This window comes from Notolepis coatsorum, assembly GCF_963971535.1.
Source record: "Notolepis coatsorum genome assembly, chromosome: 2".
In the NCBI taxonomy this organism is placed as follows: Eukaryota; Metazoa; Chordata; class Actinopteri; order Aulopiformes; family Paralepididae; genus Notolepis; species Notolepis coatsorum.
The window spans coordinates 38,839,881-38,865,224 of NC_140166.1; positions in this window are offsets into that span (position 1 = coordinate 38,839,881).

The window sequence follows — 25,344 nt, forward strand, 5'->3', positions numbered from 1 at the left end:
CATTCCCATAACGAGAGACGTGGGTGAGAGATAAGATGACCTGATATCAGTAGGTCCACTCAGGTACTGAATGAGCAGGTGCCAGGAGGTTTGCCCGGACATTAGTACCCCTAAAACCCAAGGATGGACTAATCGAGGACCCAGTGAGCACACAAGCAGCACAAAGACCCAGGTGGGAGCCAACAGAAAGCAAGCTGTAGAGGCCCATGAAGGTTATTTGAGTTATTGATCCACAGGAAAAGTCTACGGAGGTGTGAGTTATTGATCCACACAAAAGGTCTACGGAGGTGGCAGCAGTTGGGGTAAAGTCTTTCAGGGACATAATGATCACAATCTGAGTCTGGAACGTTGTATCGGCACATGGAGCAACAACTAAACTGAGTAAAGTGTGGGTATTTTTGATTTAGGTAAAACCTCACTTAGGCTGTTCTGTTTGAACTAAGGCTGTCAATCGATTAAAATATTTAATCTTGATTAATCGCATGATTGTCCATAGTGAATCGCATATTTTTATCTGTTCTAAATCTTTTTCAAGTTTTAATACTCTTATCAACATGAGAGTCGACAAATGCTTGCTTTATGCAAAAAATGCATGTTTATTTATTGCCACAATGAGAAATACTGTCCAGAATCTTCAAGTAACTAAGATGTGCAAACTGCATTGTAAAAAAAAATAAAAAGCCCAACAAAAAAATAGCAGATGGGCATACCAATTTAGTAACTGTAACATTACATAGTAATTATTACTAACACAGTTATGTGTTGAACTTTACACTTGAACTATTCATCCCCATTTTTTTGTTTAAGCAGCCATTTAACACAAAAGGATGACCCTCATGCATTTCAAATTTGCATAAAATTCTAAACAAAAAATAACAAAAGAAAATAATAATTTAAAACAATGAATAAAGTGTGCATGAAATAATAGGGGCAAGAAAAAGTTAGGAACTTGTTACATTCACCCACACAAGGGCTGAGGACTCGCACCCCCCCCCCCTCTCTCTCACACACACACACTCCCAGATCTTTCTCTTTTGCCCCTTCCTCATCTCTCTCACCCCCCTCTCTATCTCTCTCTCTCTCACACACACACACACACTTTGAGTCAGAAACAAACATAATATCAATGAGAGTATCAATAATACACCTGAGTGAAGTCTAGCCCTATGTGCTGCTTATTTATTTATCTTACTTAGGTGTTAACAAAAACTCGGACCCAGTGTGTAACTCGGTACCAACCACCCCAAAAAATAAGGATTATTATACCTATTTATTCGGCTGGTCTGGGGCGTGTTGGTGTGGATGCGGCTGGTCTGGGGCCTGTGGGCGCGGCTGGTCTGGGGCGTGTTGGTGTGGATGCGGCTGGTCTGGGGCGTGTTGGTGTGGATGGGGCTGGTCTGGGGCGTGTTGGTGTGGATGGGGCTGGTCTGGGGCCTGTGGGCGCGGCTGGTCTGGGGCGTGTTGGTGTGGATGCGGCTGGTCTGGGGCGTGTTGGTGTGGATGGGGCTGGTCTGGGGCCTGTGGGCGCGGCTGGTCTGGGGCGTGTTGGTGTGGATGGGGCTGGTCTGGGGCCTGTGGGCGCGGCTGGTCTGGGGCGTGTTGGTGTGGATGCGGCTGGTCTGGGGCGTGTTGGTGTGGATGGGGCTGGTCTGGGGCCTGTGGGCGCGGCTGGTCTGGGGCGTGTTGGTGTGGGTGGGGCTGGTCTGGGGCCTGTGGGCGCGGCTGGTCTGGGGCGTGTGGGTGGGGCTGGTCTGGGGCCTGTGGGCGCGGCTGGTCTGGGGCGTGTTGGTGTGGATGGGGCTGGTCTGGGGCCTGTGGGCGCGGCTGGTCTGGGGCGTGTTGGTGTGGGTGGGGCTGGTCTGGGGTCTGTTGGTGTGGAGGGCCTGCTGGTCTGGGGCGTGTTGGTGTGGATGCGGCTGGTCTGGGGTCTGTTGGTGTGGAGGGCCTGCTGGTCTGGGGCGTGTTGGTGTGGATGCGGCTGGTCTGGGGTCTGTTGGTGTGGAGGGCCTGCTGGTCTGGGGCATGTTGGTGTGGATACGGCTGGTCTGGGGTCTGTTGGTGTGGAGGGCTTGCTGGTCTGGGGCATGTTGGTGTGGATACGGCTGGTCTGGGGTCTGTTGGTGTGGAGGGCCTGCTGGTCTGGGGCGTGTTGGTGTGGATACGGCTGGTCTGGGGTCTGTTGGTGTGGAGGGCCTGCTGGTCTGGGGCGTGTTGGTGTGGATACGGCTGGTCTGGGGTCTGTTGGTGTGGAGGGCCTGCTGGTCTGGGGCGTGTTGGTGTGGATGCGGCTGGTCTGGGGCGTGGTGGTGGAGGGCCTGCTGGTCTTGTCTATCATCTTCCAATTATCTTCGAACACCCGTCTTCCCTCCATATTGGTCATGTCAATGAGAATCTTCTGAATTGACTCTGGAATGAAGAGCTCAAATGCTGACTTGATGTCCTGGACACGAGACATTGCAAAGCGTGTGGTCCCAGGGGTCATCCTGATGATGTTTTCAGCTTGAGCTTTGCCGTGTGTCTCATAGGGGTTGGAGGACCATGACATCGTCTTATCCTTTGAGATGAAGAGCTCTTCATCATCATCCAGCTCCTCCTCTTCCTCATTGGATGTCTCTTTGTCATGTTCTGGATCATCATCCTCACCTTCAGACACCTCCTACTCTATTTCAGGCTCCTCCACGTCAGCATGAGCATTTTGACCAGACATAAGATGGTCCAGGTACTCAAGGGCAGAGTATTCTCTGTTGCTCATGATGAAGTAGTAGTGATCAGGTAGACAGACAGATACTGCTGCAGAATGAATATTTATATTTTATATTTATTGGTGTTTCTGAATATGTGTTATACCACTCTCCCAGCCCCCCACAAGATGATACAATGGCTGCGGTTACATGGTGACTTTTAATTCCGAATTATAACTTCGGAATCAAATCATTCGGATGTAAAAAAAAATCATGCGAGTTTACATGTCAAATCTTAATTCCGACAAGGTGTTTACATGAAAGTCACTGTCTAATCGGGAGTTTTCGAGTCATCGTAAGGTTTGGGGTTGGGAAGGCTTCTGATTGGGTAAACGTAAACAGGATGTTAATGTCATTACGTTTACCAGAAGTAAACAAACCAGCTGCGACCGGTATTCTCAGCTACTGTGCTAGCGTACCAAACAACATTAACCAGACTCTCGTGTGTCTATTCTGCTAACGTTAAAGGCCTCTAAATGCTACAGCAACTTCAAAGCAACTGCACCACAACATCGACAAAGCAAAGGTGTTGCAGGCCTTTATGCTTCTGCAACATCGACGCACAGCCTATGTAACATTGTACCCCGTATGTAGCAACCCATTGATAACAAGCAGACAAATAAGCATAATTTTTACTTCCGGGCGGGGGGTTTCAAAATAAAAGCGACGTCTAAAAGCACCGTAAATACGTTTATTCTTTACAATATCTAACGTTACACGAACCTAAACTAATCTAAAGTTAGTTTAGGTTCGTGTTAACGTTAGATAATGTACAAAATAAACCTATTTACGGTGCTTTTAGACGTCGCTCTTTTATTTTGAAATCCCCAGACGGAAGTATTATAGTGTCTGTTGCTAGCAGCTTGACTTTTGCCGGCCGGTTCTGTGCTTTTTCTAGCTAACGTTACGTATCATCATTAGTTTCCAAAGGAGAGGAGAGAAAGACCGCGGCTCACATGCAGCTCAAACTACCTGTTGGAATAAATTAATTGATTGATGTTTAACTTGTCCCTGTGTGTGTCCAGTCATTTCGACTAGCAAACGTTGTATCTAACGTTACCTCAGGATACCATTGTATTTAGTTGGTTAGCTATGTAGCTATTTTGTGGATAGCATTTTGTATAGCATCAATACTAGCTGGCTGGCTACAGCTTTATTTACTAAATTATGGAGGCTTTTTAATCGTCAAGGTAAGAGAGGATTTGTCATGATCAACTGAAGGCGTATGCTATGGAACAATATGTGCCCCTGTTCGCGATCATCTATGTGTACTGTAGCCTATGCGCGATCATGCGCAGAAAGACCGGGGGGAACTAATTCCGAAAAAGCGTTTACATGGACAGAAAAAGCTTTAATTCGGAATGATAAACGGAATAAACCGGCCACTTACATCGGAATGGATTTTATTTCGGAATGGCCATTTTCATTCGGAATTAAGTATTTTCAGATGTTTACATGATAACTTTAAATAGGATTTAACGTTAATTCCGAATGAAAAGGGGAATAAACTGTCCATGTAAACGCAGCCAGTGTCTCTGGCACATTAACCAAACGCTAAGCTACCGCAGATATTTCTAGGATAACCCGTTGTGTAACTGAGTTTATCTGGCGCATTAATCAAATGCTAAACTACCGCATATTCTTCTAGGATAACCCGTTTGGTAACTGAGTTTGTTCCTCGCATGCTGACTCAGTGGTGCTCCCGTTCCAGACGTCCTTCTTGCTCCGTGTAGAACGCAGAAGAGGAAGCCCCTCCCCGCTCCACCGTGCAATGAACCATTTCTTCTTCTGCCCAGCGACCACCACCGCCCCCTGTCGGCACCTGTATCCTGTCTCGCTATGAGACGTCGATGTCGGGGTAGGAATGATCAAAGAGAACCGCACGTTAAGCGTGCATGTCTGGGAGGGATGATCAAGAGCGGTCAACTAGTTAAAACGTCCTCGTGAACACAGGAAATGCAAAAGATTAACGTTAGACACCCTGAATAATAGCCAGACATATTCAGGTGGCTACATTTCCCCCTACTTTAAACTTGCAAAGTCCTCTGCAAGTTACAGAAATGGAACACACACGCAAACGGTCCCTAGACCAACAGTTTCACACAATCACTCATGAATTGCAAACACTGTTCAACAAACACCCTTTTTAGCACGTAGTCTTGGCGATACCGGGCGGGTAGCCGACCTCTGGTGCTCCTCTGGGGCCGGACTGGTCCGACCCCTCCCATGTCCGACTCCGTGTCAGACTCATCTGTTCCTGCCGACAGGTTATCGGCCGCGGCCTCGCCTTCCGGGGCCACAGGTTTGCCGCCCGCAGCGCCCTCCTCGCCCCCGTCCTCGCCGTCCTCTCCTGAAGGGTCCGACTCCACCTCTCCTCCCGCGTCGGGCACGTCCTCAGCGACGACCCGAGGGGACCTGGGTGGGTTACACGCCCTGGGACACGGTTCCCGAGGATGATAGACGGCGGGCTCCACGTCTGTCTCAGACGAGCTCCGCGAGCGCGTAGGAGCCTTCCGGGGGACCCGCGCACGCCATACCCGATCGGAAGTTAGAAAGGAACAGGGCTTGAGCTGGTCCCGATGTACAGTCCTCTCCGGGCCCCCTTCTTCGGGACAGTGAACACCCGCGTCCCCTCGTGGCTCTGTGCAACCACCAGATAGGGCGTAGGTTCCGCTCTGGACTTTCGGTCGTGGATCCGCTTGCATCTATGAGACGTCTGCTTCGCTGTGGCTCCCGCGGCCTCCGCAGCAGCCTTCAGTCACTCTTTTTCCGTGTGCACAACCTCTGGTTCTGACCGGCGCTTCCGTCACCAGGGCACCGGCGCTTCCGTCAGGCCGGCCGCATTGGTAGCGAATCCTACGGCACGCCATCACACCTCCCTCCCCAGCCCATTGTCTGGCGGTCGCCAGGTCGGACGACCCACCGGCTGCTGTGTGGGTGGCGCCCTGTACTTGCGGGAGAGGAACCTCACAGCCCGGTGCTTCCGTCGGGCGTGGTTCTCCCATCGTGTATGGGCACTCGCGGCCGGGCTGTTGACAGACGTAACAGATCAGTCTCCCGTCCTCGCTCCGGCGGGGTAGTCTGCGTGGGGTAGAGGGCACGTCTCCCCTCCGTCTGCTTCCGGCGAAGCTTCTTTGGGGCACGTCCCGCTCCTGCTGCAGGTACCGGAGGAACTGTTCTTGGCCTGCGACCAACTGTTTTTGGCTCATGACCAGCTGTCCTTGGCTCGCGACCAGCTGTTCTTGGCCCGCGAACAGCTGTCGGATGGATTCCTGTAGCGCGGCTACGCTAAGAGGTGGTTCGTGTCCCTCTGCGGCGACGGCGTGTATCGTGCCCCGGGCGGAACCACGCGGGGCAGCAGGCATGTCTCCCCTGGGTCGGCGTCCAGCGACGCCTCTTTGGGGCGCGTCCCGCTCTTGCTGAAAGGACTGGAAGAACTGTTCTTGGCGCGCGACCAACTGTTCTTGGCCTGCGAACAGCTGTCGGATGGATTCCTGTAGTGCGGCTATGCTAAGAGGGGTTCGCGTCCCTCCACGACGGCGGCGTGTATCGTGCCCCGGGCGGAACCCCTAGCGGGGGGCAGAACCAGTTCCTTTTCGGACCAGTCGATCGCCGCCAGCATCACTTCGAGGAACGTCTGCGTCCCGTCCTCCCTTATATATTTTCTTATCTCCTGTCGCAGCATTTCGTGCCTTAGGCCTAACACGAACTGTTCCTGCAGCCGGGTGGCGGGGTCTGCGACCTGTGTGGGATCCCGGCACTGTATGCGACGAATCTTCTCCTGTAAGTCGTAGGCAAACTCTCTCACGGTCTCGCCGTCTGTTTGTCGGCGGTCAAGGAACTCTCCCAGGCGGACACTGACCGGGGTTTTGTCTCCGTACGTCTCCTCCAGCAACCGGAACATGGCGTCCGGGTCCGGGGCGGTCCCTTCCATCACGAATCGCACCGTCCGTTTAGCCTCGCCTTTCAGGTGCTGTTGTAAAGACTCCACCTGCTCTTTGGCTGGCACTCGGCTGGTCCGGAAATGCGCTTTCATTTCCCGGATCCAATCCTCCACTGGCGGCTCTCCCCTCTCTTTTCCCCCCCCCGAACTCGCTGCACTTTCGGTCCCGTTGGACATACACAGTCGAGGGGGTGGTGCGGGGTTCGCGGCCGTCCCTGTCGAGGGCGGCCTGGGCCTTTTCTATGGCCACCACCTGTCGGTCCAGGAGGCCTGCTTGGTTGTGGGCTTGGTTCGTCAGAGCCTTCACCTGTGCAGTCAGGTTTTCCATCGTTTTTGGCCTCCTCCTCTTTTACCTCGCCGACGGCGTCCTGGCCGTTTCGTTGCTCCCGTAGGGCTGCCTGAGTGTGGCGCCTCTCTTGGAGGGCCTGTTCGGTCAAATCCCTCACCGCTTCCGTTTGTTGCTTTAGTAGTGCCACCTGAGCCCGACACTCCTCCTGAAGCGCCCATTACTTCGCCGCCATTTCCTGCGCGGCGCGGGTTGGTTCTTCGGACATCGCAGGTCCCTCTCTCTCGGTCAATCAAGGAAGTAAGTTAGGATGTTGATCCTGTTCGTGACGCCAAATGTAGCAGGGTGGATTATCCCTGCTTTATGGGAGTGGTTGTACACGGCCACCTGGTAGCGGGACACAGCAGAGCTGAGTCTAGCTGGATCCCCGACTGTAGGCCAGGAATGTCGAAGTGGAGGTCGAGCAGCAGGAGCGGATGGGGCCTAGGATTCACTGACCTAGGGATGGTACTCTGGTCCTTCTTGCCCTCCAGGGCGATCAGCAGTAGCTCCCCACACACCCCCACTTCCCCCAATACTTCCTGAGCCCTCCCACACCTGATGGCAGTAAGATGGATGATGTATTCGCTCCCCAAAGCAGTACCCTTCCTTAAGTAAGGGATAATGTATAGCTACGAGGTCATTGTCGCAAAATAATTGACCGACACAGAGTTTAAAATACAGAGGCGCAGCGCCGAGGTGTTTTAAACGTCAGTGAAGGTCAATTATTTTGCGACAATGATCGAGTATAGCTATACATTATCCCGCTTATTACATGGCTAACTTACTAACAATATACCTAATTCATTTTACATCGACAAGATGAGATCAAATGCAGACGCAGTTCTGTTCTGGCTCCGCTGTCATCGTCACACACACTCCGCTGTCAGTGCAGCCAGCAGGTGTGTCTGATTGGCTGCACTGATGCAGTGTGTCAGTGGCCTTGATTGCGAACAGCTGCGCACAGTGGTCATTATTGTTCCACAGAGGTCCGTTATCGAGTAATATCGGACCTCTGACGAGCGCTATTGACCAATCACAAGCAAGCATTTCGGCGAATGTGAAAACGCCATGTAATAATGACCTGTAGAGACCTTTAACAATTAACTATAGGCAGGGGTGGGGAAAGGGTTAAATAATAATGAGCATTACCCGGAGAGAAAAGGGTTAGATGAAATGCACATTAAGGACACGTACACAGTGATCCCATTTTTACGTCTCCTTTATATAGCCTGGTTCCATTTACAAGTATAGCACTCAATTATAAAAGCTATTCCCACACTGACAGCTATTCCCACACTGACAGCTATTCCCACACTGACAGCTATTCCCACAATGGAAGCTATTCCCACACTGGGCACCTTGTGCTCTCTCTATATTACAGACACAGTAAGAACCTCTTCCCCTTTAAGGGTTATTTACTGCTCCGCTTCGCGGTAGGGGAAAACCAGGTAAAGAGTAAAGGAGTTCAATGGGAATTTTATAAAGAACCACACATTATTATTACACTCAAAAGAAATTAACAGTGGGCCCACATTTAGCAAATAAAGTCCTATCTAAAGCCGGCTTGAAATGGTTGGGGCGCCCCTATACACTGCTCTCCAGCATTCGTTCAAAGCACCGTTTATCTTCACTCTTACAGAGCCTGCGCCACACAGTGGACTGTCTACCGAACACGTTTCAACACTAGCACCGCTGGTACTTATCCAATATGGCGGGCCCAACCTCAGCACCACTAGTCCGGGTGCTAAGATGGCCGTCAGAGATCCCGCGATAACAGCCAGCGGGGCGGAATAGATGCTGGGGCAGGTGCTGCTGGGCAACGGCTTGGAGGGGCTGGAGATGCGTGCAGTGTAGTGGCGTCCTCTGCTGGGCTGAAGAGGTGAGCCGGCGCGCATGCTAAACTGTGGTACTCGCCTAAACACAGCTAAACTGTGGGTCATGTTGAACCCTCCTGCTATGACGCCTATGTAACGGGTTGAAGAATGATCAGCTGTTTTAGTTTACCGTTTTTAGTTTATTGTAAATTCTGAATGATTTGGGATAACCAACTATTGTAAATAGGTATTTTATTTTGAAATCGTCACTTCAGGAGGAAGTGACGTATTTGCTGCGCGACGTATGGTATCTGGCTTTACGTGCTGCTTCTACCTCAGTCTATCCTGAATGATAAGAGAGATGTGTGTACTTACCAACATGGATGTGCTTAAGGCTGACGGCATTGTATATTTCTTATGCTTGACAGTATAAAGAAAATAAGTACTCCGTCCATCCTGTCTCCCGTGTCCATTATTCAAGCAGAGCAGGAACACAGTGGTCACATTGGTGCCGTGATTCGTTGATTCTTCGCTGGAGATGAACTTCATCTTCACGTCCCGGGGATTGTCCTGCTGCTGCCTGTCTACGTGGATCGGGGCTAGTACTTATCTCAATGCACAGCTTTTAGTCCTCTCTTTGTAAATATACTATAGCAGTTATTTTCTATTGTAATTGCTGCTTCCTCAATTGGGCAGTTTGAGTTTATTTTGACAACATTGTATATTTTTGCCAGACTTTTAGAATGGATTATGCTGGGGGAGGGTTCAACACCCCACTAGGGGGGAGTGTGGGTAGGGGTAGAGGCGTTTTGAATGTGCCTGCAGCTTTGCAATTTGGAAGTCCTCCTCCTTTTCAGCCAGGTGTTGTTGGTGTGGAGAATAGTAGAGGTTCCACGGAGGCTCCTTTAGTCAGTGGGAGCGGGGTTCCTCCTCACAGTCCTCATGTAGATAGCATGCATGGAGTCCCGGTAGTTAGTACGTCCACGCCGGGCCCTGCTACACATAGTGCTGATTTCATGAGTCAGATGGGGGAAGTGATTCAACAGGTCAGTCGCCAACTAGCACATGATATTCTCACTCAGCTTAGTCCACCTGTTAGCACTGCACCTCCAACTTCCACGCCTGCACAGGCTGATTCTAATTCATCTAGCTCACGAGTACTTGACCTGTCCCAGGTCCAGCTAGTGTCCCACAGAAAAATGAGAGATCCCCCTAGCTTCAGAGGGGATGGGTCTGATAATGTTTCAGTGGGTGAGTGGGAGGACCTAATGAGAGATTTCATCAAGAGGGGGAATTTGAGGACTGAAGAGCAGGCAGATGAAATTCTCATTCATCTCAGGGGCAAGGCTAGAGATGTGGTCAGGTTTGGCACAAGAAACAGTGACATTGATACTACCCACAACTCTGAGGCTATATATGGCCTCCTTCGCAGACATTTTGACACAGTCCCGTGCTCGACTCTTCCACTGGCAGACTTTTACACGACTTTACCAGAAAGAGATGAGGATGCCTTTGACTACTGGCTCAGACTTAATCGTGCAGTGGACCTCGCCATTGCACGCTTGAAGGAGCAGAGTAAGTCACTGGATTGCCCGAGCACAGAGGTGGCACTTATGTTCATAAGAAACTGCCCCTCCAAAGAACTCGCCATGACATTCAGGTCAAAGACGATTGACAAATGGTCAGCGCATGAGGTCCAAGACATACTGAATGAATACCATTGTGAGATGAGTTTGAGGGCTGCAGCGAATAGAGGGCCAAAAGAGAAGGTGACAGTGAACACAATGGATATTTCACAGGCCGCAGCACTGCCTCCTGAGGGCCAGGACTTGTCACAGGCAAAGAGTACTGAGTCCTCTGCTCTTGAACGTGTCATTAGCATGCTCAAGAAGGTTTTCCTGCAGAGACCCGCTGCTACTACTGCAACACGGTTCAATTCAAACAGGCAGACCAGGCCACAGCAGCCCAGGATTGATGGTTTTCATGACATGCCTTGTACTGTCTGCCGCAATACTGCTCACTCAGCCTTCACTCACTGCTGTGACAACAGACTTTGCTTCCAGTGTCACGCACCTGATCACTCCAGACGTGACTGCCCCAATGGGAGGAGACCTGTCTCCCATCAACAGTCGGAAAACTAGTAGATCTGCACCTGGGGGAGGATGGTGCAGATCATGGTGGTGACACTCCCGGCTGTGACATTGTTGATTTGGAGACTGAGTATAGTTCGCTTTGCTCTGCTGCGCCTTCTGGCAAGACGGTGGTGTTTCAGGGGATACACAAACTTCAGGCAGTTGATAGTCTGTTTTATACAGACGTGTCTGTGGCGGGCAGAGTCCAGATGAAGGCCATGATAGACAGTGGATCTATGGCATGCTCTCTGAGTGAGGCTGCAGAGGCCCGCCTCTTGCGACACAACCCTGACGTCAGGAAATATCCCGCTGATGATATCATTGTGGTTGGCGCTGGCGGGCATCATGTCACACCAAAGGCAGTGTATGAGTCGGAGGTCACTGTGTTTGGCTGCGAGCTGCTTATCCCAATGCTAGTGATCCCTGGGCAGACAGATGACTTGATACTGGGCAGCAATGCTATAAAGAGACTTTTACAGCTGATGAAGAGCACAGAGAGTTACTGGAGGAGCACATGTCTGAACCAGGTGGTGCCATGGATGATGACTGTCGGCGGTTCTTGTCTCTCCTCTCTAATTCGGAGAGGTGGAAGGGAGAGTCTGTGCCTGACAAAGTTGGCACAGTCAAGCTGAACAAATGTGTTACACTACAGCCACAGTGTGAACACCTGGTTTGGGGAAAGTTGCCAGAGTCAGCTGTAGGGATGGGAATCGAATCTAATTGGCCGATGCCTGGAACCGTGTGGCTCCCGTGACTTTCGATTCCTTTATCGCTGCCAGGTTTTTCCTACAGTTGCGCAATAACGTTAGCATGTAGCCATGGCAGACTCTATTTGATTCCTTAAGGGCTCGAAATTGCCTGGGTTTTGGTAATATGCTCCCGAAATGCTCCCGCTGTTTGGCTACTTCTATGTGCAGTGAAAACTACTTGAATGCTTTAGAACCTAGTCATTGATTTAGTTCAAGGTGAGCTAAAATTAGCCGCGGAGCTAACGTGAGCTAACGCTATTTAATCAAGCTCACAAAGAGAGATAAACAGCTGACAGCGGATAGTACAGGTACAAATACAATAAAACAGCAGGTGGGGGCTGTTGTGTAAACCTTGTACTCTTTAGTTCACATATAATAAGAGACAGAGTATTTGTTTACAAGTCTGTACACTGCAAGCCAGGAAGTACCGTGGTGGTGCAACATACAAATGTGTCCGTGTAGCAACACAAGCCAATACCTTATAGGACAGGGGCCCGGGGAGAGAGCTCTGTGTGTGTGTGTGTGTGTGTGTGTGTGTGTGTGTGTGTGTGTGTGTGTGTGTGTGTGTGTGTGTGTGTGTGTGTGTGTGTGTGTGTGTGTGTGTGTGTGTGTGTGTGTGTGTGTGTGTGTGTGTGTGTGTGTGTGTGTGTGTGTGTGTGTGTGTGTGTGTGTGTGTGTGTGTGTGTGTGTGTGTGTGTGTGTGTGTGTGTGTGTGAGACAGAAGTCAGAGGAATAAGGACCTGTTATTCAATAGATTAAATTAGTTTAAGAATAAAAAAATAAATACATTTTAAGAGAATCTCAAATACATTATTTTATTTAAGTGTAGGCTATAGTTAATGTTTTATTTTTTACAGTTTTTGTATTTTTCTGACATGGGGGCTCAACAATAAATGACAATCAGAAATGTCAAGTTGCATGTTGTTATTCTAACCAGCTTAGACCCCTACGCTCTGCATCTTCTGGCCGCCTCAGACCTACTCCTATCCAAGCTCCGGGAGGGTCATCAAAGAGAAGTCGTCTACTCAGTCCTTGCCCCACAATGGTGGAATGAACTACCCACCCCAGTTAGGAGAGCCGAATCACGTCAAATCTTTCGCCGTCGACTAAAGACGCACTTCTTCTGAATAAAAAAAAAAATCTAACCCTAACTAACCGTACTGTCATGCACTTGTCCTAATAAACTAACCTACACTGTAGCACTCAACACTTTGATGAACATTGTTGCTCAGCTGATAGAGTTGTGCCCTTCCTGATGGCTTGTCGTACAGAACTTGTAAGTCGCTTTGGATAAAAGCGTCAGCTAAATGACTAAATGTAAATGTAGTTCTGTTGCATTTCCAATTTATTTATGTAAATTATAAATTGATCAGGTATCGATAAGGGTATCGATAAAGAATCGAATCGATAAGCAGAATCGATAATGGAATCGTATCGATAAAATCCTATCAATTCCCATCCCTAGTCAGCTGGCATATCAACAGGCAGCACAATGATTGTTGAACCGACCCAGTCGAGATCCAGGCCCAGGAATATCATGGTTGGACGAGTCATCACGCCATTATGGGGCGACAGGTGGGTCCCTCTCAAACTGATTAACCCCACCAATAAGACAGTTGTGTTAAAGAGAAATACGAAAGTTGCAGATGTCTTTCCCTGCATTGCAGTTGAGGATCTGTCTCCGCCTGAGGGCATAAAGATTAACACACAGCGTGTCACATGTAATTCTGAAGATCCAAGGTCCAGAGAAGAGATGGAAAGAGCAAAGGAGAAGCTGGGGTTACATGAGCTGAATCTTGAAGCCTGTGAGGTGTCTGATGAATGGAGAGACAGACTTCTGCAACTCGTCGAGAAATACGAGTCGATCTTCTCAAGACACAAGTTGGACTGTGGAGAGGCGACAGATGTCATCCATAAAATACACCTTATTGACGAGAAGCCATTCCGCTTGCCCTACTGGCGAGTACCACCGAACCACTATGAGAAGCTGAGAACTGCTCTGAATGAGATGGAAGAGAGAGGCATCATCCGGAAGTCGTACAGTGAGTACGCATCACCCCTAGTTCTGGTATGGAAAAAGAATGGTGACCTGCGCATTTGCACAGACTTTCGGTGGCTCAACGCGAGAACTGTGAGGGACGCCCATCCGCTACCTCACCAGAATGATGTCCTCGCTGCGCTTGGAGGGAATGTGTTTTTCTCAACTATGGATCTGACATCTGGCTTTTATAATGTGCCGCTGTACGAGGAGCACAAGAGATACACCGCTTTTTCGTCACCATTTGGCCTCCATGAATATAACAGGCTACCCCAAGGACTGTCAAACAGCCCTGCAACATTCACACGGATGATGTTGTCTATCTTTGGAGATGAACATTTTACCAGCCTGCTCTGTTACCTGGATGACCTGATGGTTTTTGCCCCCACTGAACAGCTAGCCCTCGAGCGCCTGGAGATGGTGTTTTCACGCCTCAAGAACCACAATCTCAAGCTAGCACCCAAGAAATGTCACTTTCTGAGAACGACAGTCAAGTTTCTTGGACATATTATCTGTGAGAATGGGGTGAAGACGGACCCTGAGAAGGTTGAGGCAATTAACGAGGTTCAATAAGTTCACCTGATGGAGAGCGATGGTGTCACCCCTTCTCAGAAAAAGCTGCAGTCTTTCCTGGGCATGGTGCTATATTATCAACACTTCATTGAAGGTTGCTCCGCAAAGGCCAGACCCCTCTTCAAGCTGCTCTCCGGACAGAGACCTCAACATAAAGCCAAGGTGGGACGGAAGCCCAAGAAAAAATCCCCTCTCCCTCTGAAGCTCTCACCAAGCGACTGGGGCCCTGCATGTAAGGGTGCATTCGAGACCCTGAAGCGCGACCTAGCACACAGCATCACCTTAGCCCACCCTGACTTCAATGAGCCATTCATCCTTGCTGTTGATGCTTCATTTGATGGGATTGGAGCCGTTCTCTCCCAAATACCACCTGGTGAGAAAATTGCAAGGACAGTCGCCTTTGCTAGTAAGACGCTGTCTCCATCTCAGATGAATTATCCAGCTCACAGACTGGAATTTCTGGCATTAAAGTGGGCCGTTTGTGAGAAGTTTAGCCATTGGCTAAAGGGAAGGCGCTTCACTGCGTGGTCCGACAACAACCCTCTGACTTACATCCTAACAAAGCCGCGTCTGGATGCATGCGAGCAACGATGGGTCACCAAGCTCGCTGCGTATGACTTTGACCTGAAGTATGTCCCAGGGACCAAGAACATTGTTGCTGATGCTCTGAGCCGTGAGCCATTTGTCAAGTCATGCGTGAGTCACCGCCTTGTTAAGGAGCCTTACATTGCGCTGCTGGATGAGGTCAATGGTGTGGTCAAGGGTGTTGTCCAGGATGCTTTTCGGCTTTCTAACAATTGCCAAGCCGTCCAGGTGGTAGGCGAGGAAGCGTCAGATGATGGTGCTGCTCAAGACGAGGAGGACTCACGACTCGGAAGAGGCTCCATCGGTTCGGAGGAGGTCTCTGCAGTTCTGTCGGCTCATCGTAGCGGTGGACTGTCCATGCTGCCCGGGGCTAACCCATCATCTCTCCAGCTGCCTGAAGAGGACCCGTCCATCATTATCCCTCAAAGCCGCATCAGGAGTCTCCAGGAGCAAGATACGACAATCAGCAGGGCTCTATACTATGTGCAACGGCATAGGAAGCCTACCAGGCGTGAGAGGATGTCTGAGCCGGCCTGTGTCACTAAACTTCTTAAAAACTGGGAGAAGCTGAAGGTGCGTGATGGAATATTACACAGGCTGAAGAGGGACCGCAAGCTTGATAAGAAGCTCTTTCAATTCATCGTGCCTGACAATCTTAAGCGGCAAGTTCTCCAGGGTGTCCATGATGCAGCCGGTCACCAGGGCCAGTCAAGAACACTCTCCCTTGCCAGGGAAAGATTTTTCTGGATTGGGATGGAGAAAGACGTAATAAACTATGTGAAGCATTGTGAAAGGTGTATCCTTGGAAAGACACCCGAGCCAGAAGCCCGTGCACCCCTTGAGAATATTCGGACGTCCGCCCCGATGGAACTGGTGTGCATTGACTTCTGGTCTGCAGAGTTGAGCGACAAAAAAACAGTTGATGTCTTGGTCGTGACGGACCATTTTTCTAAGATGGCACACGCCTTCCCCTGTCAGAACCAGTCCGCTAAACAAGTTGCCCGTCGGTTGTGGAACGACTTCTTCTGCATCTACGGCTTCCCCAGGAGAATCCACTCAGATCAAATTTTGAAAGCAGGCTTATAAAGGAACTTCTGGAGATGGCTGGAGTGGATAAGTCACATACCACCCCGTACCATCCCATGGGAAATGGGATCACAGAACGCTTCAACAGGACCTTGGGGAACATGATAAGAGCACTTCCCCCAAAGGAAAAGTCTAGATGGCCTCAGATGCTGCGGATGTTAACATTCAGCTATAACTGCACGGTGCACGAGACAACCGGCTTCGCCCCTTTCTACTTGATGTTCGGGCGAGTCCCGCGTCTGCCCATCGACATTATGTTCCAGCATGTACTGAATGACGAGACCGTTGTCAGCCACCACGAATTTGTCACCCAGATGAAACGAGACTTGAGTGAGGCTGCACGGATTGCCCAGAGACAGAGTCATGACGAGCAGGCACGGCACGCAAGGCTTTACAATCGTAAGGTCAAGGGTTCACCTTTGGCTTTGGGTGATCGTGTACTGCTGGCTAATCGGGGTGAGAGAGGCAAGAGAAAGATCGTTGACAAGTGGAACTCAACCCAGTATGATGTCGTGTCAGTGAGGTCCCAGATTAATGTGTACAGGATCAGAGATGCTCAAACTGGCAGAGAGAGGGTGGTGCACAGAAATCTCGTCCTCCCAGTTAGTTTCCTTCCCTTGGACGAAGACATTACTCCGAACCTTCCTGGGGACACAGATCTCAGTGATGCAGCATGCGAGAGTATTCAGGTCTCAGTGGTGGAGAATAATATGGAGGATTCCGATGTCAGGACCATGGACTGGCTCATGCGCAGCGCTGACGTTGTGGATCCTGATGATGAGGATGTCCCATCGAGTCGGGCGAGCAGTATCTCTCAATCAGATGGCATCCTGGCCAATGCCACTGATAGCTCTGTTCACCACCACGTGATAAAGGAAGGCATTAACACCAGCCCAGGCCTGGTCAGTACTGCCCGCTTACCTGACATAGACCCAAGCAATGCAGCCCACTCACCAGTCCTAGGCCCGCACAGGGGGGCGCTCCTAGTTGACACAGACTCCATCTCTTGTAGTGACTCCCTGCATACGGTTGAGGTTCAGCTTGAACAAGCAGTTGACACAGACTCCATCTCTTGTAGTGACTCCCTGCATACGGTTGAGGTTCAGCTTGAGCAAGTAGTTTGCACAGACTCCATCTCTTGTAGTGACTCCCTGCATACGGTTGAGGTTCAGCTTGAACAAGTAGTTTGCACACAACCGCAAGTTACGCTGGTTCAGTTGTTACACGGTTTGGGAGACGGGTCAGACCTCCTATGAGGCTGATTTGTGAGATGTTAGGACAGCGGGTTGGGGATGCTTTAGCTGTTATTGATCCCGGTATGTGCTCCCTTACACGTGTTTTGCCGGTCTAGATGACAGAGTTTTATTTTTAATAATTTTTTTCATTCATTTCTTGATTTTGATTTCATCCTGGATAATGGTCAAGCAATGGTTCAAGATCCATGTGCCTTTGTCTAGTTTGATATGGGATTAATGGCGCTGAGGGAAGAGGGTGAATCGCTAGATATGTAGTAAGAGCAAGAGTTATGTAGGTATTGGAGGTGTAAATGGCATCTCTGTTTTGTCTGCGATAAGTATGGGGTCTGGTACCACCCTATTCTTACGCACTTCCTTTGGAACGGTTTCAAATTGACATTGTTGTACATCAGTGCTCTAGTTTCTCTTTTTGAGAGTTTTTTTGCTTCCCCCTCTCTCCCTCTGCCATTCTTGTTTTGTGACGTTCTGGAGTATTCCCAAATTAAGCAGAATTTAAGGGGGTGTATGTAACGGGTTGAAGAATGATCAGCTGTTTTAGTTTACCGTTTTTAGTTTATTGTAAATTCTGAATGATTTGGGATAACCAACTATTGTAAATAGGTATTTTATTTTGAAATCGTCACTTCAGGAGGAAGTGACGTATTTGCTGCGCGACGTATGGTATTTGGCTTTACGTGCTGCTTCTACCTCAGTCTATCCTGAATGATAAGAAAGATGTGTGTACTTACCAACATGGATGTGCTTAAGGCTGACGGCATTGTATATTTCTTATGCTTGACAGTATAAAGAAAAGAAGTACTCCGTCCATCCTGTCTCCCGTGTCCATTATTCAAGCAGAGCAGGAACACAGTGGTCACACCCAATGTTCCCCCTAAGGTGCGCCCGTGCGCGCGCGCGCACATGGCAAAACGCTCCCGCGCACATCTGAAATTGGTCGCACAATTTTTTTTTTTTTTTTTTTTTTTAACTATTTATTTTTTATTCAACAAACATGACCATGTTCACGTCTTAAACTCATACTGAGGCCTTAGTTTTGGTTTTAAATTGCATATCATCATTCATTTATTTATTGTCACAGAGCAGAAGAATTTTGCCAAAACAAACCAATAGTATCCAAATGGGAGTGCTTGCATTCTTTCATTTATTTGCATTCATCTAAAAAATGTTTGGACCCTATGGTGTTCTTGTTCTGTTCTTGACTTATTGTTATGTTGTCTTCTTGACCTGTTTAAAGAAGACCTGTACGGCCCATGGGGACATTAACGTGTGTTGTCGGGCCCTATAAATAAATTTGATTTGATTTTGATTTGATTTGATTTGAATGTAATGTGAGAAATTGGGATAAAAAAGAAATATATATATATATATATATATATATATATATATATATATATATATATATATATATATATATATGGTCGGACAGATCCGACCAGCATTGCTGGCTCCTCACAATGCAAACGCGAAAATGTACATTACAGATGAACTGCAGAGAAAATTTCCAATTTATCATCCCGGTCGAGACTAATTGGAAGCGGAGTGCAACGCGTGCAAAGCTTGACCATATGTTTATGTGTCTAATAAAGGTGCTGGCGATCTCAAAGCTCACATGGACACAGCAAAACATTACAAACAAAGCAGTGCGAGGCGAGAGTTTGGTGGCAAAGTTGACCAAATTGATTGAAGAATGCAGCTATACAGAGAGAGAAAGAAAATAATTGAATACTATTTTGATGCCTCAAAATGATGTTTTGGTTTGATAAGATGCTTATGATACAATCATAAGGATTATGTGTGTAATAAATTAGTTTAGTACACTAATTGCAACAAATCTGAAACTGCATAGTGCACTTTTAAATTAGTATCTTTGTGAGGTTACTGTTTTATAATTTACATTACATTGAAAAGATAAAGATATATTTTTTAAAGCTGGATTTTCTAATACAGAAGAGGTATTATTTAGAACATTACATCATATTTTTCTTGTTATTTATTTTGTCCAGTAAGACTTGAAAATATATATTATTTTGTCATAGGTTGATTTAGTTATTTTCTTGAGATTTGTCAGATAGATTACTTTAGGCATAATACAGCATGTTGAGTAACTTTGGTTATAGAGAGATATTATTTTGTTATATAAAATAATATAAACAATAATTTTATATCCATACAGAGGAGGTATACTTTAAATATATTATAATGATAAGGCATCTTTGAGTAAACTTTGATTAAGTATCTTGAGGCTGAAGGCAGAGTGTCCTCTTTTAAGAAAATCACAATATGGTCACCCTTGAAGTCGCATTATAATTCACTTAATAAAATAATGACTAGTCAGCCTCCTAAAAAGACAAAAGTTAGTAAGTAAGTACCGGTAAGTAAGTATTTATAAAGCACCTTTCATACATGTCATGTAGCTCAAAGTGCTGTACACAAACATAGGCATATATAACGATAAAAGCAATAAAGTCACAGTGATCAGTTAAGATCAATGTTTAAAAAATAATAATAATATTAATAACGTAAAAATGAAAATAACGTAAAAATTAAAAAATTAAAACATGAAAACAGTCATTTGCTTACCAGTTTGGGAGAACAGGTCCGCACAAACATGTCCGCTCAGTAGCAACCGGAAGTAGGAAATGCACTAAACCAATGCACTTGTACGGTAGGTAGCAATGTTAGCTCTTATAACGCTAGTGTAGTTACGTTTTTATTAGTGGTGAGAGTTGGGTCCATAAGACTTATCCAAGCCCCATGGATCCATCTCTCAAAACATACAAGTAATCATAACTAGCCAATGGCATGGTGAAAAATATACGCCACCAATGCGTTTACCTGCTATTAACCTCAGGGCCATCACGGTCAAACCAAAGCAGACCTCCTCTAAAGAAGTCCAACAAATAAAATTAGCTTTCCTAAATGTCAGATCACTGAATAATAAAACATTCTTAGTAAATGATCTGATTAAAGAAAATAACTTAGATTGCATCTGCCTAGTAGAGACATGGCTAAATAATGACACAGCTACATCAATAATGATAGAAGCTTGTCCACCAGACTATAACTTTTTTCAAATACCCAGAAAAAATAAAAGGGGCGGAGGAGTTGCAGCAATCTTCTCCTCAAAACTCTTGTTTAGAATCACAGAACTAGGCGAGTTCATGTCAATGGAATATCTTGCCATTGAACTAAAAACAGAATCAACTATTATTGTCACAATATACCGCCCGCCTAGACACTCACCAATATTTATACAGGAGCTCTCTGAACTGATCTCACTATGTGTTACCGGATATGATAAGGTGATCCTAAATGGAGACCTGAACATCCATTTTAATAAGAAAACAGACTCCAAAACTATGGAACTAAAAAATCTACTGGATAGCTTTGACCTAATACAGCATATAACAAATGCAACTCACCGGCTTGGGAATACACTAGACTTAGTTATAACAACAACTGGGCTAAGCATAACAAATATCTCAATAACTGAATTACTTCTCTCCGACCATCACTGTATATTTTTGATACTCAAGTAACCCTTACTAAAACAAAAAAAGAAATCATAGTTAAAAAGAGGCTCCTAAACGACAAAGCTGAATCAAAGTTCATTGATCTTATCAGACTACATGAACCACACAATCATGACAGCTCTCTAAATGAAATGGTAGAAAATCTCAATGATGCAATGTCATCTATATTAAATTCTGTCGCCCCATTAAAAACGAAAAAGAAGAAAACTAGAGCCTCGCCCTGGTTAAACTATAATACGGTCAACGAAGAAAAAAGGAAATGTCGTGCAGCGGAGCGAAAATGGAGAAAAACAAAAACCACCATATGCTGTGATATATACAAAGATGCTTTAACTGCTTATAATAAAACCATCCGCTTAGCAAGGAAAGATTACTTCTCTAAAATCATTACAGAAAATGCTGGAAACTCCAGAATCCTCTTTTCCACTATTAATGTACTACTCAACACTGCCCCTACACCTCCTCAGTCATCAACGGTTAAGTGTGAAGAACTTGCACTATTCTTTAACAACAAAATAACCTTGATCAGGGCCAGCATTACTCATGATGGAAATAAAGTTGATTGCGGCAAACCGTGCAATGTAACCATGAGAAGTTTCACATGCATCACATTAGATGTACTCTGCAAAACTGTCTCAGAATGTAACTCCTCCACCTCAGACATTGACCCTATACCTACAGCTTTCTTCAAACGGGTATTTAATAGTATTTCAAGCCCTGTGCTAGATATCATAAACACTTCCCTTAGGACTGGTATTTTCCCGGATGCCTTTAAAACAGCAGTTGTAAAGCCATTACTAAAAAAACCTAACTTGGATAGTAATGAAATGGCAAATTATCGTCCAATATCCAACCTACCATTCATTAGTAAAGTACTTGAAAAGATAGTTTCAGTTCAAATAAATTCCTTTCTTGAAGAAAACAACATCTTAGAAGAATTTCAGTCAGGATTCAGAAAATATCATAGCACTGAAACTGCCCTCACCAAAATAATCAGTGACCTCAGACTAAACTCTGACGAGAATAAGATCTCCATCCTTATCCTGTTAGATCTCAGTGCAGCATTTGATACAATCGATCACGATATTCTAATCGATCGTCTTGAAAACCATGTCGGTTTCTCAGACCATGTGCTGGGCTGGTTTAAAACATACATCAGAGGGAGGAAATTCTATGTTAAACTAGGAGATCACATGTCTGATATATACGACAACAACTATGGAGTTGCACAAGGGAGTTGCTTAGGTCCTTTACTCTTCTCCCTTTACATGTTACCGCTGGGTGATATCATCAGAGAACATAATGTAGATTTCCATAGCTATGCGGATGATACACAACTGTACATATCTGCTGAACCAAATGATACAGCGATTAGCTCCATTACAGACTGCTTACTGGCAATAAATAAATGGATGAGTAAGAACTTCCTGAAACTAAACGAGAACAAAACTGAAATTCTAATTATCGGCTCCAAAACTAAAAAAGAAACATTAATAAAGAACCTGGGGGGACTAACCCCTTGGATCAAATCTGAGGTCACTAGTCTTGGGGTTATCATAGATTCAGAACTGAACTTCAATTCTCATATTAGCAAAGTGACGAAAACATCGTTCTTCCATCTCAGAAATATAGCAAAAGTACGACCATTTATTAATCAGAACGATGCTGAGAAGCTAATTCATGCATTCATATCTAGCCGGTTAGACTACTGTAATGCACTTTTCACAGGTCTCCCTAAGAAAACCACAGAGAGGCTTCAGCTAATCCAAAACTCTGCAGCCCGACTGCTAACTAGAACCAAAAGGAGAGAGCACATTAGTCCAGTCCTAGCCGCTTTACACTGGCTTCCTGTAACATTTAGAATTGACTTTAAGGTCCTTCTCCTTACATACAAAGCTCTAAATGGACAGGGACCTAGCTACATCGCCAACACTCTAATAAATTACACACCAGCAAGAACACTGCGATCATCAGCTGCTGGACTACTAGAGGCTCCCAGAAGCAGTCAAAAGAGGATCGGTAATGCAGCCTTTATCAACTATGCCCCAAAACTATGGAACAAACTACCCCAAAACATCAGGGAAGCCAACTCGCTAGACATCTTTAAAAGACAGCTTAAAACCTATCTCTTTGCTCAGGCATTTCACTGATAGATATCTGCTACCACCTAGTGGCAAGAGGAAACATCAGGGATATCCTGACACAACTTGTATTTATTCTTACCCTGCCTACTCTTTTACACTGCCTATCAAATTCATGTGTCGGTTATTGCACTTTTTACTTCTAACTGATGACTATTTTTAAACTGAATCATTTTAAACTATTTTCCTATTATTTGCTAGATCCAAATGTGAAACACTGATTATTTATGACTTTTTAAACTGAATCATTTTATTCTTATTATTTGCTAGATCCAAATGTGAAACACTGTGATTATTTGTTCATGAATTACAGGAGTATTACTGAATAGAGAGCCTATTAGGATGCTAGATCCTAATGTGAAACACTGTGATTTGCCATATCTTGCTATGCTCGCTCATGCCTGTATTTTTTATGTACGTTCTATTTTATAATTTTTTGACTATTTTTAAACTGAATCATTTTAAACTATTTTTACTATTTGTGTTACTGAAAACTGTAAGCGGAGAGCCTATTGGGATGCTAGATCCTAATGTGAAACACTGTGATTCTACCTGTCTATCTTTTTATGCTCGCTTATGCCTGTATTTTTTGCTGTTGTGAAGCACTTTGAACTGCAACCTCTGTATGAAAAGTGCTATACAAATAAAGTTATTATTATTATTATTATTATTATCAGTGGTCGCGTATTGTGTGCGTATGTACCCGTTCCCTCATCTAAAGAGTTGGGTCCATAAGGCTTATCCAAGCCTTACGGATCCATCAGTGGTCGTGTATTGTGTGCGTATGTACCCGTTCCCTCATCTAAAGAGTTGGGTCCACAAGGCTTATCCTAGCCTCATGGATCCATCAGGTTTTTCCAAGCCATAACTATTTGTAAGCTAGACTGTATAGGTACGTTTTTAATTTTCCTTTAAAAATGTGTATGGAGCTGGCGTTTCTGATGTGTGTTGGTAGTGTGTTCCATAGTTTTGGGGCATAGTTGGCAAATGCCATACTTCCTATCCTCTTTTGGTTTCTGGGTGTGTCTAGTAAACCTGTAGTGGATGACCGTAGCGTTCTTGAGGGCAGATAACTAACTAGGGAATTTGCTATGTATTTTGGGCCTTGCTCATTAAGAGCTTTATATGTTAGGAAAAGGACCTTAAAATCAATTCTATGAGTTATTGGAAGCCAGTGCAGAGTGGCTAGGACTGGAGTGATATGTTCTCTTCTCCTTGTATGAGTTAGTAATCGAGCTGCAGAGTTTTGGATAAGCTGAAGCTTCCCAATGGTTGCTTTGGGAAGACCAGTGAACAGTGCATTACAATAGTCAAGCCGACTTGATACAAAAGCATGAATCAGTGTCTCTGCATCCTTTTTATTTACGAAAGGTCTTACTTTCGCTATGTTTCTTAGGTGGAAGCATGACGTTTTCATGGCCTTATTTATATGAGACTTAAAGGTCAGGTCTGAGTCCAAGATGACACCTAGGCTTGTAACCTCAGTCTTTACATAGGATGACAGACTCCCCAGGTTTTCACACAGCACTTCCCTTTTCGCTTTTGGGCCGATCAATAGGATTTCTGTCTTGCTTTCGTTTAATTTTAGGAAGTTATTGTTCATCCACTTGTTTATTGCTAACAGACAATTTGTGATGGACTGTATGGCTGTAGTGTTATTTGGTTCTGCGGAGATATATAGTTGTGTATCATCAGCATAACTATGGAAGCATACATTGTGGTCTCGAATGATGTCCCCGAGGGGCAGCATATATAGTGAGAAGAGTAATGGACCAAGGCAGCTTCCTTGTGCAACTCCAAAGCTGCTGTCATGTTCCTCGGATACATTGTCTCCAAGCTTAACATAGAACCTTCTCCCCTTAATGTATGTTATGAGCCAATTTAGTACATGATCGGAAAAGCCAACCAGTCTTTCAAGACGACTGATCAGGATATTATGGTCAATCGTATCGAACGCTGCACTAAGGTCCAATAGGACAAGAATTGAGACTTTGCCAGCATCGGAGTTTAGCCTGAGGTCGCTAACTATTTTAGTAAGGGCAGTTTCAGTGCTGTGATTTGTTCTGAAACCTGATTGTAATTCCTCCATGATGTTATTATCTTTGAGAAAGGAGTTTATTTGTACTGAGACTATCTTTTCTAATATCTTGCTGATAAATGGAAGGTTCGATATTGGTCTATAGCTTTTTAGTTCGTTTACATCTAAGTTTGTTTTCTTTAGTAGTGGTTTTACTACAGCCGTTTTAAATGCATCTGGAAAAGTGCCTGTTTGAAGCGACATATTTATGATTTCAAGGACATGATTTGAGACACTATCGAACACCCGCTTGAGAAATGCTGTTGGTATAGGATCGAGGCAGGAGGTGGCGGAATTACACTCAGAGACAATCTTACAGAGGTCAGGTAATGTAATACATGTGAATTC